This window comes from Melanerpes formicivorus, unplaced genomic scaffold, assembly GCF_026170545.1.
Source record: "Melanerpes formicivorus ecotype bairdi unplaced genomic scaffold, bMelFor1.0.p_v2 SCAF_6, whole genome shotgun sequence".
Taxonomy (NCBI): Eukaryota; Metazoa; Chordata; class Aves; order Piciformes; family Picidae; genus Melanerpes; species Melanerpes formicivorus.
This window is the reverse complement of record NW_027142358.1, coordinates 16,808,836-16,825,014: the sequence shown is the minus strand read 5'-3', so window position 1 is coordinate 16,825,014 and position 16,179 is coordinate 16,808,836. Positions and strand designations below refer to the sequence as shown.

General features: G+C 43.1%; 1 protein-coding gene across 10 annotated transcripts in view; it reads right to left on the bottom strand.

The window, feature by feature from the left end:
* Positions 1-15,193, bottom strand: part of ZMIZ1 (zinc finger MIZ-type containing 1) — a 361,484-nt gene extending 346,291 nt beyond the window's left edge. For 9 of the 10 annotated variants that reach the window (XM_068139913.1, XM_068139912.1, XM_068139925.1 and 6 more), the window contains exon 1: positions 14,211-14,673. The gene's annotated coding sequence lies outside the window, so the exon portion shown is untranslated. Of the gene's footprint in view, positions 1-14,210; positions 14,674-14,695 lie in introns of those variants that run through there. The other variant, XM_068139917.1, reaches the window with a different exon arrangement.
* Between the last annotated feature and the right edge of the window lie 986 nt (positions 15,194-16,179).

Sequence of the window (16,179 nt, the reverse complement as noted above, 5' to 3'; positions counted from 1 at the left end):
ATTAAAGCTATGAATGTCTGCCAACTGCAGTACCTTTCTGGAGTCTGATACTGATCTCACACTCACTTGCCCAAGGAAAGTGGCAGTAATTTCTGGTCATCAAACTTCTAAAACTTTAATTTATAGAGATTAAGTCAACTAACCAGAAAAATAAATATATTCAGCTTGAATTATATATTAAAAGGACTTCAACATTTTAAAACATACTCTGTGATGTTATACTTTTAGCTACAATTACAATATGGGACATGTGTTTCACACTTATTTTTTAGTGTTCAAAAATATTTCAGTTGCTAGCTCTTTGCCATGTGTTTTCCATCATTATTTCATGAAAATAGTTCTCATTTCTCTCAGAGCAGAAAAGTAGGATTGTTTTCTGGGTGACTAGATTGTTATCTACTTTATTTAAACAACATCACTGAAGGTTTTTAAAAAAACATTATTTTTCAAAGAGGCATGTGCACCTCCTCCCAACTTCCCCCAGCAAGGCTACCAAAGCAACTAGTTTAAAACCAGCCAACTATATCCCCTTCTCTCTACCCGCCAAGAACACTTCTCCAAAGTGTCTGAGGAAACTTAATAAAATAACATGTGAGCTCCAAAAAGCATAGGTATTTTCCTCCTAGGACAAGAAAAATTGCATTCAATACACCTTGGATGTAGCTTACAACATGCAAAAACACTTAACAATTTCAGATAAAATACTAGAGCTCAATGGCTTACACCACAGTGACTACCCATGCAGGGGCAAAGTCGCCTACATACAAGAAAAAGGTGGTTTCTGAGCGCTGATCAGGAGTGAGCACAATAATTCTTACCTTGAAAATGCTGTTTGCAGCTGCTCACTGATTTGTCAGCACACATGCTGCTCTTGCTTCATGATTTATGATGTTCTCTCCAGCACTGAGACTTCTATTACTGTCCTCGTTTATTGCCTGCAGCTGTCATTCTCACCAACAATTCTACAGTTGTTTGTAGGTGAGGTATCAAAGGTATTTAGTGTGCACCTAGAGATGTAATTTTAATCAAACCTACTCACAGGCAGTATTTAAATGTTAGATCAACTGAACAGAATGCAGCAATTATTGTGGACTTGACCAACAAAAACTATGACAGCCAGAAACATTTAAACATCTCAAAAGGATGGATGTCCAACAAGCCTGTGAACACCTGCCGATTTGTAAATGAAGATAAAAATAGTATCCATAGATCACAAAGGCTTCTGACAGGTATTTGAATGCACAATAAATATATTAACATGAATTCAGCAGTTTCACTTTCTATTGCCAAAATGTCAATAAGGTGGTAAATCCAGCAACACATTTTGCAACATTTTCCCAGCCAGCTATTTTTCCCTTAGACTAGCCAGGTTTTCCAGCATCTCCTGAAAACCTGCTGAAGCTGCCCATTTTAGAGTAACAGCAGTGGAAGAGGAAGCAGATTTTACATCCCACAGTTTAAAAGATCTCAGTGTGTTTTCTAGGCATTAAAATTTTTTTAAATCAAAGTGTTCCGACCCACTGCAATCCTTGCTTAACTTTCTGGAGGCCACAAGATGCTCTAGGTTTTAAAAAACAGGAGACCAGTATTATTAGGCATAATTATCAAGTGCATCACCCTGCTTTCTGAGAGGGTAACAGCCAGCCTCTGGGTACAAATGGGACCTACTACTACTGAACACGGTGTGCAAGCGCAACAGAAAGTGAAAAAAAAAAAGAGTCCTGGAACAAAGCTAATGCTACTTCCATGTGTATTCTAAAGCTCCAACTCCTTAAGTCAACTAATCATAACAGCATCTCTGTTTATTTAATGAGCTTCTAGTGCTTGTAATTCAGGGTGACTGGAAAATATGAACGCTAAACAAACCCCAAAAGGCAGAATTTGAAAAACAATGTGAGTTTATATAGGCCTGGCTGCTGGTGGCTGAATATATTAAGGCTGGCAATCTTAAATTAGTCTAATCAGTACTCTAAGCACTAAAATCCACTTTCTGTATTTTAAATTTGTCTTCAACGTCATCCACACTGCACAGCTTGAAAACAGCACTTAAGGCAAAAATAAGAATTGTGTATTTACGATCAAAAGGTAGCCTGAAGGCCATCACTGTCATAGTCAAGCTTACATGTGAATAAATAGCATCAAAATATAAACTACAAATTAAACACATAATTCCCTAGGTAGGAAAAAAAAATATGATACATTTTACTTTATTGTGATAAAGTACCAAAGAACCTCTTGTGTTTGGCAGTTGTTAGTAACTGCAATGTATACAGATATTGATTAATCCTATTATCTCTCCATATTCCAGTCCCTTCAACCAAGGTGAAGTGCAAAAAGGAGTAGTCACTTATTGTGAGCCCACATTAAAACATAAATTGGTGTGCAACAACCTGCTTTTAGGTTAATAAAGAAAATCTGCTTTTAACTGCAAATATACTACTTGAAGCATATTTGCAGTTAAAGAACACATAACCTTCAAACTATTCTGAGGATGCATTTCCGTCATTTAAATTCACAATATATCATTTGTCTGCCCCGAACATGCAGGTCTGAATTGGTCACAGACACTTCATTAGGAAAACGAATAAACAAAAATCCACCATTCAAAAGCTCAGCTCATCTATGCTTATATACTTTAAAAAAAATATATTTATTTCAGCTTTTACTCTACCCCCTGACTCCCCTCCTTTATTTAAGTGTAGAATGTGTATATTTGGGTAGAGATATCTAGAGAGTACATGCAGTATGTGCTTTACATATGTTAGCTTTGATCACATAGACACATTTTCAATTTAACAAAGTCACTCCACTCCTCTGCCATGAAAAGTCCATCCAAAAGCAAAACTTGGATCCAACTACATGTGCCTACCTGATGTGACTCTAATGCACAGATGTCTCTGGAAATCAGAGACAGAGAATCCTTACTGGATTTCCTCACTCCAGTCACCCAGGAATTGGGGAATGAAAAAAAAAAACACCAAACCACAACTACCAACCAGCAAACAAACAAAAAGCCACACAGCCACAATACAGAAAAGCACCACATAACCAGAAACTTGAAACTTCCCCATCAATCACTATCTCATTTTTCTTTACAGTGGACAAAAAAAAAATAAAATTTACTGGCAACAGGGTAGGGAAAAGCCTTTCTTTTTTTTTTTTTTCCCTCCACAACTAACACAGTTGAGAGGACATTTAATTTATAATTGCTCTTATATTCAAACATAGATGCACATCCTACCCTGAAATGATGTGTTTCAAGGATCTGATCAGTCATGTGTATATGTGTGGTTCTTCACTGACAAACAACCTGACTCCTGTACTTGTGCAACTTGCATTACTCATAGGAAATCCTTGGCAGACACAGGCCAACATATGTTAATTACTGGGTTGCATTATAATAGGTCTAACATCTTGTTTCCCATCCAGAGTTTTAAAATAAATAGAAACAGCAGTCTCTTTGGATACAAAAGCATGTATTTTTGTTTCTCAGGCTAAAAATATTCTACATTAAAGACACAAACTACCACAGAATTTCTGCTGCAGCAGCATTTCTTTCTTTTTTTAAATAAGTGGCCAGGCAATCCGTAAAAGAGGTTAGCATATGTGAATACATCTTTTATTTGCCACAATTTATCCTTAAGCAGGGTGTAATAGTGAAAAGGGGAGCTTGGCTGTGCATTCTTTTGTTTCTTAACAATTTATCAGGTATAGTTTGCCACTGGTTTCTACAGCAAAATAAAGCGTTAAGTTCATGAACACAGCAAAGATATACATAAAAATGTTTTTCATATGGCAGGAGATACGTACTGTGTTTCTCCATTTTATGATTTAATATGCTGGGATATTGCTAGGGCAGGATGCTGGCAGCATTACAAGTATTTTTGATTTACATTTCTCTTTATTGAGAAAGAGGCATTGAGGGTCATAGCTGCCATTTCAGACAAAGGCCTAAGACTCTACACTGACATGATGTTTCTTTTTGGGTGACCAAATTCGAAGTTTTTAATCTGAATTTCAAATCGTATGATACCATAAACTGCCAGAACCATTACAATTTTAATTGGGTATTTCAAAACACAAATATCCTAAAAATAGGCACTACTACAAGACTTTCTCTCACAAAAGGTTTGCAAGTTCATGTGTTGTATAAATTATTCATACATGCATTTAGGATGCAAAGCCTTTTAGGATACAGTGAAAATGCTGCCTCAGATTTTTTGTTTTAAGTGATTAGACAAACCTAGTGACAGAACTACCACGCAGCTGTGACCAGAAACCTACTGGGCATCATCCTCTCACCCTTCTTGACTCAAGACTCCCTGTGCTGGGTGCTATGCAGAGGTGGTGCTGGTTCCCACTCCTGAAGGCTGAGCGCTAGCCAAGAGGCACCAGCCAGGAGCAGACAGATAGTGGCCAAGAACAAAACTATCATGCTGTCTTAATCACCATGGGAGAACCTGGCACCACACAATAGTAGCCTGAGTATTGTCGACTCACTCCTCATTTCTGCTTGTTAATAAGTTTACCTATGTAAGTCCAGTGCTCCCAGCTACAGGGCAAAGAGATGCAAGAGCTGTCTTAGGTGTACCAGTTCAGTGTCACTTGTGAGAACCTACTTCAGCTAAGAACAGCACTGAAGCCAGATATCCAAAGATATCTGGGCATTGCAAATATCCAATTAGTGCAGTAAACCAGCATGCTAATCACTACTCAAAGTATTTATGTTCTGGGTTAGCTATGAGAAACACGCCAAACTCTTCAAAATGCATGTTCAATATATAAATTAGTTAGCAAAAGAAACTTCAAGAAATGAATTTTGCATTTTTTTTTCCAACCTTGCTCTTTTGACTAAGACAAGCACAGTTCTGAATGTAAGGTGTCCACCTACTTCCCCACAGCCTAGTCCTCAAAGCCAGGCTGTGAATCCTTCCAGCAGCCACTCCTCCTCTGCAGACCTCACATATCCCAGGCACTTGTCAACCCATTATTTTACAAGAAGCAAACTGCCAGGAATATAGGTGGAATAAAAATGATTGCAAATATTTTCAGGGCCTGAACTGCTAAAGCCTTTGCAGAAACAAGCCCTATGATATCCAAGCCTGTGAAGCCCTGAGTGCTACCTGGTCAGCACTTTAGGGCAGGGGTCCTTTCTGCTCTCTGAACTTGCACTGCTCCAGTCAATGCCACCAGAAGCAATGCCCATCACTCCCTACCACACAGACACTGGAGAACAGAGCAATTTCATGTGAACGTTTTGAAACACTTAATCTTGTGTCCTGTTGCCAATTCCTTCTGAATTATAAACAAGGTCTGAATGGCCTTCCCTTTATTTACAATTCCTACCTGTGGATCACTCAGTACATAAGGCTTGGTCTTCAAGGGAAGCAGTATACCACTCAGAAGTGGTATCTTCAAGCATAAGCTATATCTTTGTTAAACACCAGGATTAAGTATTTGTTATTAGCTAACATTTCAAAGGTTCGCCTGGATTTATTCTGCACTCTGCCTCTTGCTGTGCCCCAACAGCTGCAATCACAGTTTTACTTGTCCTTTGGTAAAGGATAACAAAGGCAACAGTGACTCCTAAGTTACACATAAACAAGCAGGTGCCTGCTGCCTAGGTGGGACTTTGTTTATCTGGGTTTTGAAGTCCTTCTGGGTATCCACCTTCCCACACAACTCCAGTTCCTACACTGTCACAGGAGCTGCTGCTGAGCCAAGCAGCTGGGTCACAGCTCCCCCAGTTTCCTCTTCCAGTCCCCCCCCAACAAAGCAGCTGCAGGAGGGGAAAGCCAGTGCCGAGCCTTTCCTGCTGAGGGGTCCCCACAACAGTGTAAACCGCTGCAGCAGAAGCAGGTTCAGAGCCAGTGCCATAGCCTGAGCAAGATCAAGGGCAGATGACTGCAAAAGGACACACCACCCACTGTTGAAAAGCTGCAGGAAAAGGACATGAGATCAAGTGTTTTTAGCTGCAAAGGCTGCTTTAACTGAGTCTTAGAAGGCTCCACTAGTGACCCAAAATAACTTCTCCTTACATAATAGTGTTATGATTTTAAAGTGCGAGATGTCAAGAGTTTTACAGTGCCAGAAGCCAAAGCTATGCATTCAGTTGGAAAGCTAGTAGACTCCCATGTCTAAGGGTATCAAACTCCAGATGGACTGACTTTTTTAAACAGTGATGTAAATTTCGGGAAAAATTTCATACTTGAGAGGACAGGAAAAGACATAAGTATAGTTCCTGAAACAAATTTCTTGAAGAACTGATAGTTCTTTAAGTCTTGCCAGGTGAGATATATCAGAGGAGATCTCCCAGAAGCAAGAACGAACTTATGAATGGAATTAAGTGGAACACTAGTTGGTAGAAAAATAGCCTTGTTCCCACAATGTATGTTCACATTTTCAGCCACAGAACTGCTGCCTACATTTGGACATATGTGTCCAATGCAACTCGGTGCCTTGATTTTCTGCAAAATAGAGAGAATACCTGCAGTGGTAAGGTGGGACTTCATGGTTTTGTAAAGCACCTAAAGGACAGTGAAACCAATACGCAGATAGTCACAATCCTAAGAGCATGTCCAAGACAACTGTTCACTAGCCTGAAGTCTTCATGAAACAAGCATTCCAGTATTTTTTAAAAAACTCTTTAATCAAATGTAAAATGCATCAACCTGTGCTGAGTGAAGGAGGGATGAAAAGCTTTCTTTGAAAAGGCTTGGCTGGGTTGGCATAAGGGAGGCCGTCATAAGCTGTGTACCAGCTATAAGCAAATTAACTTCTGCGATCCCACTGCTGGGAAAAGGGTTATAAGAGCACTAAACAAGCACAAAATTTACAAGAAGGACACTAAGAGATTGGGTAGACTGCCTGACAACCTTATCACTCTTCTCCCACTCTGCAAACCTGCAGGATAATAAATCCTTCTCTCGTATACAGATAGGTAGGATAGATAAACGAACTGCTCTTCTGAGAACGCAATGTCAACAAAGCCTCTAAAAATATTTTTTAAAGCTTTTTGCTTGTCTTTTTTGGGGGGGGTAAGGAGATAAGTAAATGGGTTTTTCCATTGACCTATGAATACACTATTGTTTTTAAATAAAAAACCTGACACTGCTTGTTGTCAAACTACTCAAGCTGCAGGAACTTAGGGGATTTTGCAGTATTTTAAGCAAAAACACAAAGAAAATTTTCCTGTTTGTAAGACTTTTTTGCCATTTACAACAGCCAAAATCTTAGCGATGTAATGCTAAGGAAGACTAAGGTTAATGTTAAAGCAATGATATGTAAGGTATTTCTTATTTCCAGACTATCTCTGGGGGCACTGCACCTTCTGGCTGCACAAACAGAAGTACTGCACAAACTGGGCATAAGGGCAGCAGAATGGCAAGTTTCTCTTGCTTCCTTGACAAAGCAGCTGTAGTTGGATGGGTGAAGGTCCTTCAGCCAAATCATTAACCTTTCTTCACTGTCACTCAACTCTTTTGTGATGCCTTGTTTTGTGTTTTTTTTTAATCCACACCTCTAATATAACCAAAAGCAGATGGTAACCTTTGAGCTGAAGGATACCCATATACCTGGTGGGTGTTGGACAACAACCATGTCCAGAAGCACAGCATAAGGGAATGGTCTAAACTCAGTGATACACAAAAGAAAAGTTGTAAAAATGCTTTACAAGCTTAAGATGATTTCTACCTCTGATGAAGCAGCAATCGTGATCACACTAGGGAAGTTCCCCTTCCCAGCATCAGACCAGTCAATTTCCAGGGAAGCCCAATTTCAAACCTTTTCAGGAGAGGCTGCCCAGCACTAGGTCAGCCTTAGCTTTGCCTTGTGCTGCTCCTCTATCCCACAATGCCCTTATTTACACACTATGTCTGTATTTGATCAGTTAAGCTGGTTTTGAAACGAATGTTGAAAAACAGGAGAGGAAGAGAAACCTGCACTTCAGAATTTACTGATGGAGATACAGGAGGTGTCTATTTCAGCCTAAAAGGCTCTGCTGTTCTCAGAGGAAATAAGGAATACAGCCAAGAAACAAGGAGATATTCATCAAAAGAACCGTTTTTGCTACTAAACGGCCAATTGAAGCTCCTGCTACTCTGTCATGCATTTCTGTCACTGCAGCCCCAATAAATAAACCCTTCTGGTTAGTTATGAGACTATCTAGAAATCTCTGAGAAATGGATATCATTTGCTTTGCCAGCCAGTCACTGCCGCTCTGAAGTATCAAAAGGAATTAAAAAACAAATAAAATCCAAAAGATAACACAAACTTATTGTCCTTATATTGCCTTTACTCTTACTTCCCAAATATGTATATTCTTAATTAATCAGCAAATGGTATTTCACAGGATACAAAGAGCTGCAATATGAATGGGGCAGAGTTTATCTGCACCTGTGCATTAGCTCAACTAGTCCATATTCTCTAGTTGATGCTATCCTGACCAAGCTGATTACTAAAATAAGTCACCAGAAGAATCTACCAGGCACCAGAGAACATCAGAACAAGAAAGATTGGAAAAAATCAAATAAAGACAACAAACAATTCCCATAGTGGCTTTGCATGACATTATCAGATACACTAAATCTGTAGCTTTTATTCTCATGCTATCTTTGATGACATATATGTATTATCTATAGGTTAGAGTTGTTTTCCTCTTGAAAGACCCACAGCAGTGCTCCTTTTATCCAGAAAAAAACACAAACACTTACAGCACCCACAGCCCCTCTGTGCTCCCAGCCAACACTGACTAGCAAAAGGACTTTACTGCCTACCAATCAGGCAGACAGAGGATCACCTGAAGAAGAATGTCTTAGCATGAGGATATTTGGTTTACAAATCAACTCTCCACCATCCACAGACATAAAAAGTCAGGGGAAAAAAATAAATAACAAACTCCTTATAAAGACAAACAATGAGCAGTAGAGGAAATCCAAATCCACAGTTCTATGAATTTCCACAGGTTTGTAGCATTGTGCATACTACTGGGTTTTGAGTGATTTCTTTTCCTCCCTCCTGCCCTGTGTTGAGCCAATAGCCTTCCTGCTTCACTTTGGGAATCAATTCAAAGCTGCTTTGTAGAGTCAAAACAAATGCTGGATTAGCAACCAAGGGATACGCTTCCCACATTTACATAACAGAGTGTTAACATGATAGCTTGTATGTGACCACCTCAATATTAATATAATAGACAAAATACAAACCAGCTCCATTTACTGAATTATCTATGGAAAGGGCAGAAGTGTCCTTTTGAGTTTAGGCATTTCATTGGATCCCAAATCTTATTTTTAAAAGCATCAACCATCACCCCTTTCCCATTGGAATGGATTGTGTTTGGCTGCTCCAAGCCTCAATGCAGGAGTCTGAACTACTTCTACCTTCTGCTACAAGTCTAAAAAGCATAAGCAACTGAAGCAAAGTATAGGTGGCCCAGATCACATGATCACCTATGTGGGCCTTCGGAAGGGCAGGTTCTTTTATTAATGATTCCTCTCCTGTGAATTAACTTAATTTGTGATGATGCTTGAAGGAGCAATTAGATGTGAAATGATTTTGCCTGCCAAAGAACTCTTTATCTTTTCTACCAGATGCATCATGCCCAAAGAAATTTGCTCTGCTCCATAATGGGAAGGGTAGTGGCACTATACTGAAGCGGCACACTTCACCTTTGCAGGCAATGTAAACTTCACTGTATCTTTTAAACTATTAAACCAAATATAACACATAATAAGTATAAGACCATCTCCCACTCTCATAATACACTACTGCCTCCAACAGTCAAGCTGTGGAGATCCATTACAAGCCACAGCCTGGACATCTCTCTTGCAGTCTATAATCACCTTTAATATATTCTAACATCAACCAAGCCAAACGCTAATGATCACATGGAGCCCAAAGGGGAAAAAAAAAACCAAAACAGAACTGTTATATAAGACCTTTTCACTTTTAGAAGAATAAGTGGATGGCAAAAAATCAATATGACAAAGCAATATTCCAATTTACAAATCTTTTCTTTTTATGCCAAACCCACCATTTTAAAGTAGAAATTATTTCTAATACCACTGACAGCCTCAACTTACCAGGAGCTGGATAATGTACATACACCTAAATTCAGTGAAAACATACAGTATGTGAGCAGGGCGTGTATTGGTGCCCAACTGTGGTGGTCTATATTGATGCACTGTTTTATCATGCTTTCCCATAAAACACAATTAAATGGATATAGAGAGCTTGTGTTCCTTGTTCCACAACAGACAGTTGACAAGAACAAGCATCGACCAACACTAAATTCAGCAACATTTGTGCTCCTTTGCTGTAATACAGGATAGGATTTCACAAAAATTGGTCTAACTAGGAGTGAACAAATCAGCCAATTGCACAGTGGTCACATTTGTTACCATGGGTAGTAACTGCAGTCCTACTTATTTATGAGGAACAGGTTTCCCAGGTAAAACTAAAAAAAATAAAAAAACCAACCTCACAGCTCGCTCCCTCCACAGCACTTGATCACCCACGTTATTACAGCAGCATGTCAGGCGCTATGAGCTCCTGGCCAGCCACTACACTCATTTCTCACAGTCACATTATCTTCTGTGTGACTGGAAAAATGCTGGATGCCCATTGTACTGAAGCCTATCAACAACACTGTGGAAGGCAAAAGGAATTCCAACTTTGTTTCCTTTCCAGGGTCTCTTTTTTCTTCCTTTTCAGGAGAGAAACCAGACTTTCCAGGCTGCTACTACAAACATAAAGTTGCTAAAAAACAGCAAACACTGTCTTCTACTATAGTATCATTGCTGTAACTGTCATCCATGAGTGAAGTTTTGGCCTTTCTTCTGCCGAGTTTGTTGGGTTTGACACAAACCCTTTGGGCCACCAGAAGTGGAAAGTGTTTCAGGCAAAGAGTGAGCAACTCCCAAGAAAACTTACAAATGAAAACATGTAACAATACCTTTCATTTCCACCACTTCTAACCGCTGCTGGTTAAGACAAATCTTTCATATTCTGCAGAAACCTTTTGTGGGTTTCCTTAAACATTCTAAAAACAGAATTGCATGCCTCATTAAGATGGCAGTTGAATTTAATCTCAGACAGCACATAACACTCACTGTATATGTACAGTAACTCACTTTCCTGAAACAAAGCTTTCATTGATCTTTTGCCACAGACTCAATTATTGTTTCTAATGATGATCAACATTTATTTAAGGTATTGTGGACCATAAACAATAGAAGCACCTATCTGCGTTGACATGAGTGTCATTAGCAGGTTAGATACCTATATGGACTGGTCCTGAGAGTGTTCTTTTAAACTTCTGAAAGCCCAAAGTAAATTTAAATTACAATTTACAGAATAATCTTCAAATCAGACACCATTTGAGGCAGCATTATCTTGAGCAGATAAAAACTGCAATCTGTCAATTAAATCCCAGGACATTTTTTCCACTGTTTTAAGACAATCCTGAAGAGTTTTTTTTAATGTCGGAGATTCTGCAAAATTCCTGGTCTTCCTTGCACCCATGAGGAAAAATAACAGTCTTGTTATTTGGCAAGTACAGATACACGTGTGAAAAAAGCAGAACTCAAAACATTTTAGTATGTCATTTAAAAAGTAAAAAAAAAAAAGAAAAGTTCTTGACTGTGGGATATTTAGAGGATTTCAAGTCGTATTTTCTATAGCTTCATTTTAAAAATCAGCAGCTTTATCTTTCTCCTCCCCCTGTCCCAAACTCCAAGAAAAACAGTCACCAAATGCACTCATCTAGCCTCAAAAGTCACAGGTGGTCCACTGCAGACCTTGCTTTCAATGCGTCTTTTGTTTGATGACTGGTGTTTCAGCATCCTCAACTTGAACAGAAAAGGTCAGAGTGAGTCTTCTGGCATTCACAAACCTGCACCAGGCCCCACCAAGAGAAGGTTGATGCCATAGTACACTTCCCCCAATCAAGAGAAGGAAGTGGAGGTTTGAATCCGAGACCAGCTGCTTGTTAGAAGTATCCTTCTCCCAAAGACCATCGGTGGTGTTTAGTTTTGCTATAGTCCTTTGTGAAACTTTTCTGCTGGTGCTGATAGTACTTCTGAATTAAGACTTCTGCCACTGTGGTGCATTACCATCCCAGTATCATGAGATTAACAGGTTTCCACCAGTAAGAGGTTTTAGCTGTACATCTCACCACAAGAGCTCTTCTTTTTTTCCTTTTTTTTTTTTTTTCTTTTCCTGCTCTCCTGGTTTTGCTTCACCTCTCAGTTACCCCTGCTGCCTTTACACCTGCCACTCTTGCCTTTGCTCCCCTGACTGGAGGAGGAGAGGCTGCACCATTAACCTCCCAGTGCACAAGGCCAAGGTCCATATTGCAGCTAGAGAGAAGCCGTTGCTAAAGATTCCTTAAAAGCTTTGGCACTTCAAGGCAGTTGGAACTACTCAGCCAGAGCTGGGAGCCAAAGCTTTGCCACAGCATTAATGGGCTTTCGCCCTTTTAAATTTTATAAGCCTGTCGCCTTTCTGATGCACACAGTTTTATTCAGAGTCCTAAATGGCCATTTCATATTTAAAAGAAAGCTTGCATAGGTAGCACCCTAAAACTACCCCAGGTCATTCATCTTCCCCGGTCTCCTACTGTCTCTTAGGAAACCTTTGATAGAGCATTTGTTCAGGCTGCCAAGTTAAATCCTCTTCTCTCATGTCAATGCATTGAAAAAAACCATCAGAACACCACCTTCACTCAGGCCTGCTGAAGTAAATGGAGAAAACCAACTCCTCTGGCACTACAGAGCCATTAAGCCGTTTGCAGATGATTAACTGAAGCACAAAAATATACACCGTGTACAATCGGACGGCAATGCAAAGCTATTCCTTAAGTTAGCTTCAGTCTCAATGAACTGCCTGTATGGCTGCAATTTGTAATCATTTGTGCAGCTGCCGTAACTGTTAGCGGGACCCCGACAAACCCAGACAAAAGCCGTTTCGCCAGCGATGGGGGTCACGCTTCCACCGCCGGGCACATTTCACCTTTAGTAAATAAGGTAATGGGGGCTGCGCTTGGAGGAGAAAACCAGAGACGCCTCCCCTCTCCGGTGCCCCTCATCGCAGCCTCCAAGGGAGCACCGAAATTAAACTTTACACGTGCAAAACAAAGTTTACAATCTAAAAATCCGATTATAGTAACAACTTCATCCCCCTGCCTTACTCCTTCCCTGCTAACGAGCCGGCCCGGAGAACTACCCTGCGCAGCACAGGGAATAAAAGCGCGGTTGGATGACTCCTATTTTTATGTTTACATTCCTGAAGTGTCTTTTAACTGACTGCCATTCCCCCTCTCCCCGTGAGCAGCTCAACCAGCCGCCCCTGCAAGCGTTTCCCCGTACCCCTCGCACAAACACAGGCGGGCGAGTGGCGAGCAGCGGCCGCCCCGGGCCCCCCCAGCCCTCTGCCCCCGCGCAACCGCTCCTCCGCCTCGGCGGCTTCCTGGACAGATGCACCGGGCGGGGGGAGGGAGGGGAGGGGAGGGGAGAGGGTGCTGCTCCTTCCTCCAGCCTAGCGAGAGAGGCCCCGGTCCCAACTGGCTCTGGAAACCTAGACAAGGAATTTTCACCCAGGCAAGCTTCCCGTAACCCGCAGAACAGGCGCAAGCTCCCCCACGCGTCTCCCAAGCCCAACACGCACAGGCAGCCGGCCGGCGGGGCACGCACGCCCCGAGCCGCAGCCCTGGCCCTGGCCCCGGCCCCGCCGTGGGGCTCCAGCCCGCCCGCGGGCAGCCGCCGCCTCGGTCCCCGTAGTCTCCTTTGGGGGTTTTGGTGAATTTTTTTGTTTGTGGGTTTTTTTGTTTTTTTCTTTTGCGAAGGCTCCGACGCCCGCCCGCCCGCCTCGCGGCTCCTACGAGTTAGACCTGGGCCACGTACCCCTGCGGCCCCGGTACTGGACCAGGAAGGGCATTTCCCGGGCAGAGCTGCCTCCCCACCGCCGGGCCCAGCTCCGCGGCTCCCTGCCCGCCCTCGCTCCGCTCCTCCGGCGGGGACAGCACTGCCTCTTTAAGAAGTCTCCGCACAATTTCTCCACTCGCAGAATAAATATGTTTTGTTGTGCTTTTTTTCCCTGCACACCTATTTCCCCAGCGTGGCCGCTCCATTGTTTCTGCTCTGCCGAGACACAACCCCTGCCCGGCCGCGAACGGGGAGGTGCGAGCAGGGAGCGCAAATAGACGCGAAACTTACCTACAGATGGCAAAGCAGCCTTGCAGCAGCAAAATAAGGAAGAAGGCAGGCAAAATCCTCTCCTCAACTGATTTGCAGCTCTACTCGGGTATTTTTAAATATATATTTTTGTTTATTTCTCCTCTTTCTTCCGTCTCCTTCTCGCTTTCTTTTCTCTTTCTCCCCCCTCCACCCCTCCTTTTTTTTTCCTTGCCCACAGACAGTGAAAAGGAGCTCAATGTTAGTGGGTGAGTAAGTGAATCAACTAGCAGAGAGCACAGCAAGTTGAAGTGTCAAATTACATTGGCTATTCTATTACCAAAGGGCCATGCTTTGTGGCTGCTGGCAAAATCTGTCCCAGATTCCTATCTGAAAGGGAGCTGCCTCCTACAGGGATGTTCTTTCCTTCGCCCTCTCCCTTTCCCTCTGCCTCCGCAAAACCCCTTTCCCAAATCATACAAACTTAAACATCTTAGATATGAGTTAAAATACGAATATCGTCTTACAGTGTATTTTAAGGCGGGGATTCTCGGTTTAGTCTTCCCGAATACCAGGCACTCAGAAGCCCTTCCAGTCTGGAAACTGAAAGCAACAGAGGATCTGTCCTCCCGTCTGTATTTTTGTATTATTAAATAGAAGGGAACCACCCTGGACCAAATACACTCTGAAGCATGCAGTGCCTCCGACTGTGTCGTCTTCACTGGAGAATTTTTACAGGGATGGGAAGAACTACCGGGGGAGCAGGGAGATTACACAAGAACGCCGAGACATCCAGCTGGTCCCTATATTTCACTTTATGCGTGCGTGTCGTCCGTTCTCCCTCCCCGTTCCCCCTTCCCCCATTTACTGCCGCCAGCACCCCCCTCGGGGCTGCTGTTATTTTCGGAAGCCGGAGCTCCCGCCACCCAGGTAGGCGCGGGGCTCTCCCGGGGGTCCCCGCCCGCCAGTGGGGCTCTGCTGGGGAAGCCGAGCGGGCGGGCGGCGGTACCCGGCGGGGCGGTCCGCGGAGGCGGCCCCGCCGGCGGGGGGGCAGGGCCGGAGCTATAGAAGCCGCCCCCCCTCTTCCCCCTGGAGCACGGCCCGCGGCGCTAACAATAGGGCGTGTTGGTTTGGGGTTTCCCCCCTTCCTCAGGAAATCCACCTCGATTTCCAGGGAGAAAATAACAAGAAACCGTCCTTGTCTGACGAGCACCAATCTACTAAAAAACATCTCCCTCGACTTCTCTTCCCCTTGATAAAACACTTCCAGGACAATCAATATTTTATGATGAGTTGTTAATAAGCCTAATATATTCATCCCTGCTCCAATGGGGCTTGTTAGATTATGCAATTAAGATAAGCAATTTAAACACTGCAGATTCTCGCTGGTCACATTCGCCTTGTTGTTGGAGGAAGAGAGCGATCTGGACGTGAAAGGGATGCCGATTACTCGGGCAAGATTTTGTTTGTTTGTTTGTTGTTTTTAAATGCGCACAGATGGGATTGCGCGTTAACGCCGCTTTCCTTCCCGGTCACCCCGGGGGTGCTCCTGTTTCCGCCTTCTTGCTAGACCCCCTCCGCGCCGCCGCCGCCGATTTACGTGCTGATTTGCATGAGGCGGTTCAGGGGCGAGGACGGCGACGCGCGGGAGGCTGTACCGCTCGCTAGTGCGCCCCCCTACCCCGCGAGGGCAGCGCCTTCCTCCCCGCTCATTTACCCCTTCGTGGCTTCCCCAGTGCAGGGGGGGTGGGGTAGGAAAACAACACGCACATACACAAAAAAAGCCCAATCCAAAACCAAACAAAAACCCCCCACAAAACCAAAACTACACAAAACCCCCACTCGTCCAGCCGCTCCGCCTTCTGCTGCTAGCGGCCCTCCGCTTGTCTCTGGAGGTGAAGGGGGGACCCGGCGGGCTGCGACCCGCACGCTGCCGTCCCAAGCGACGAGGCGAATCTCCCACCCCGCTCCCGCTTGCAGGGGCAGCCTGGAGAGTAGCGGCCCCCACATG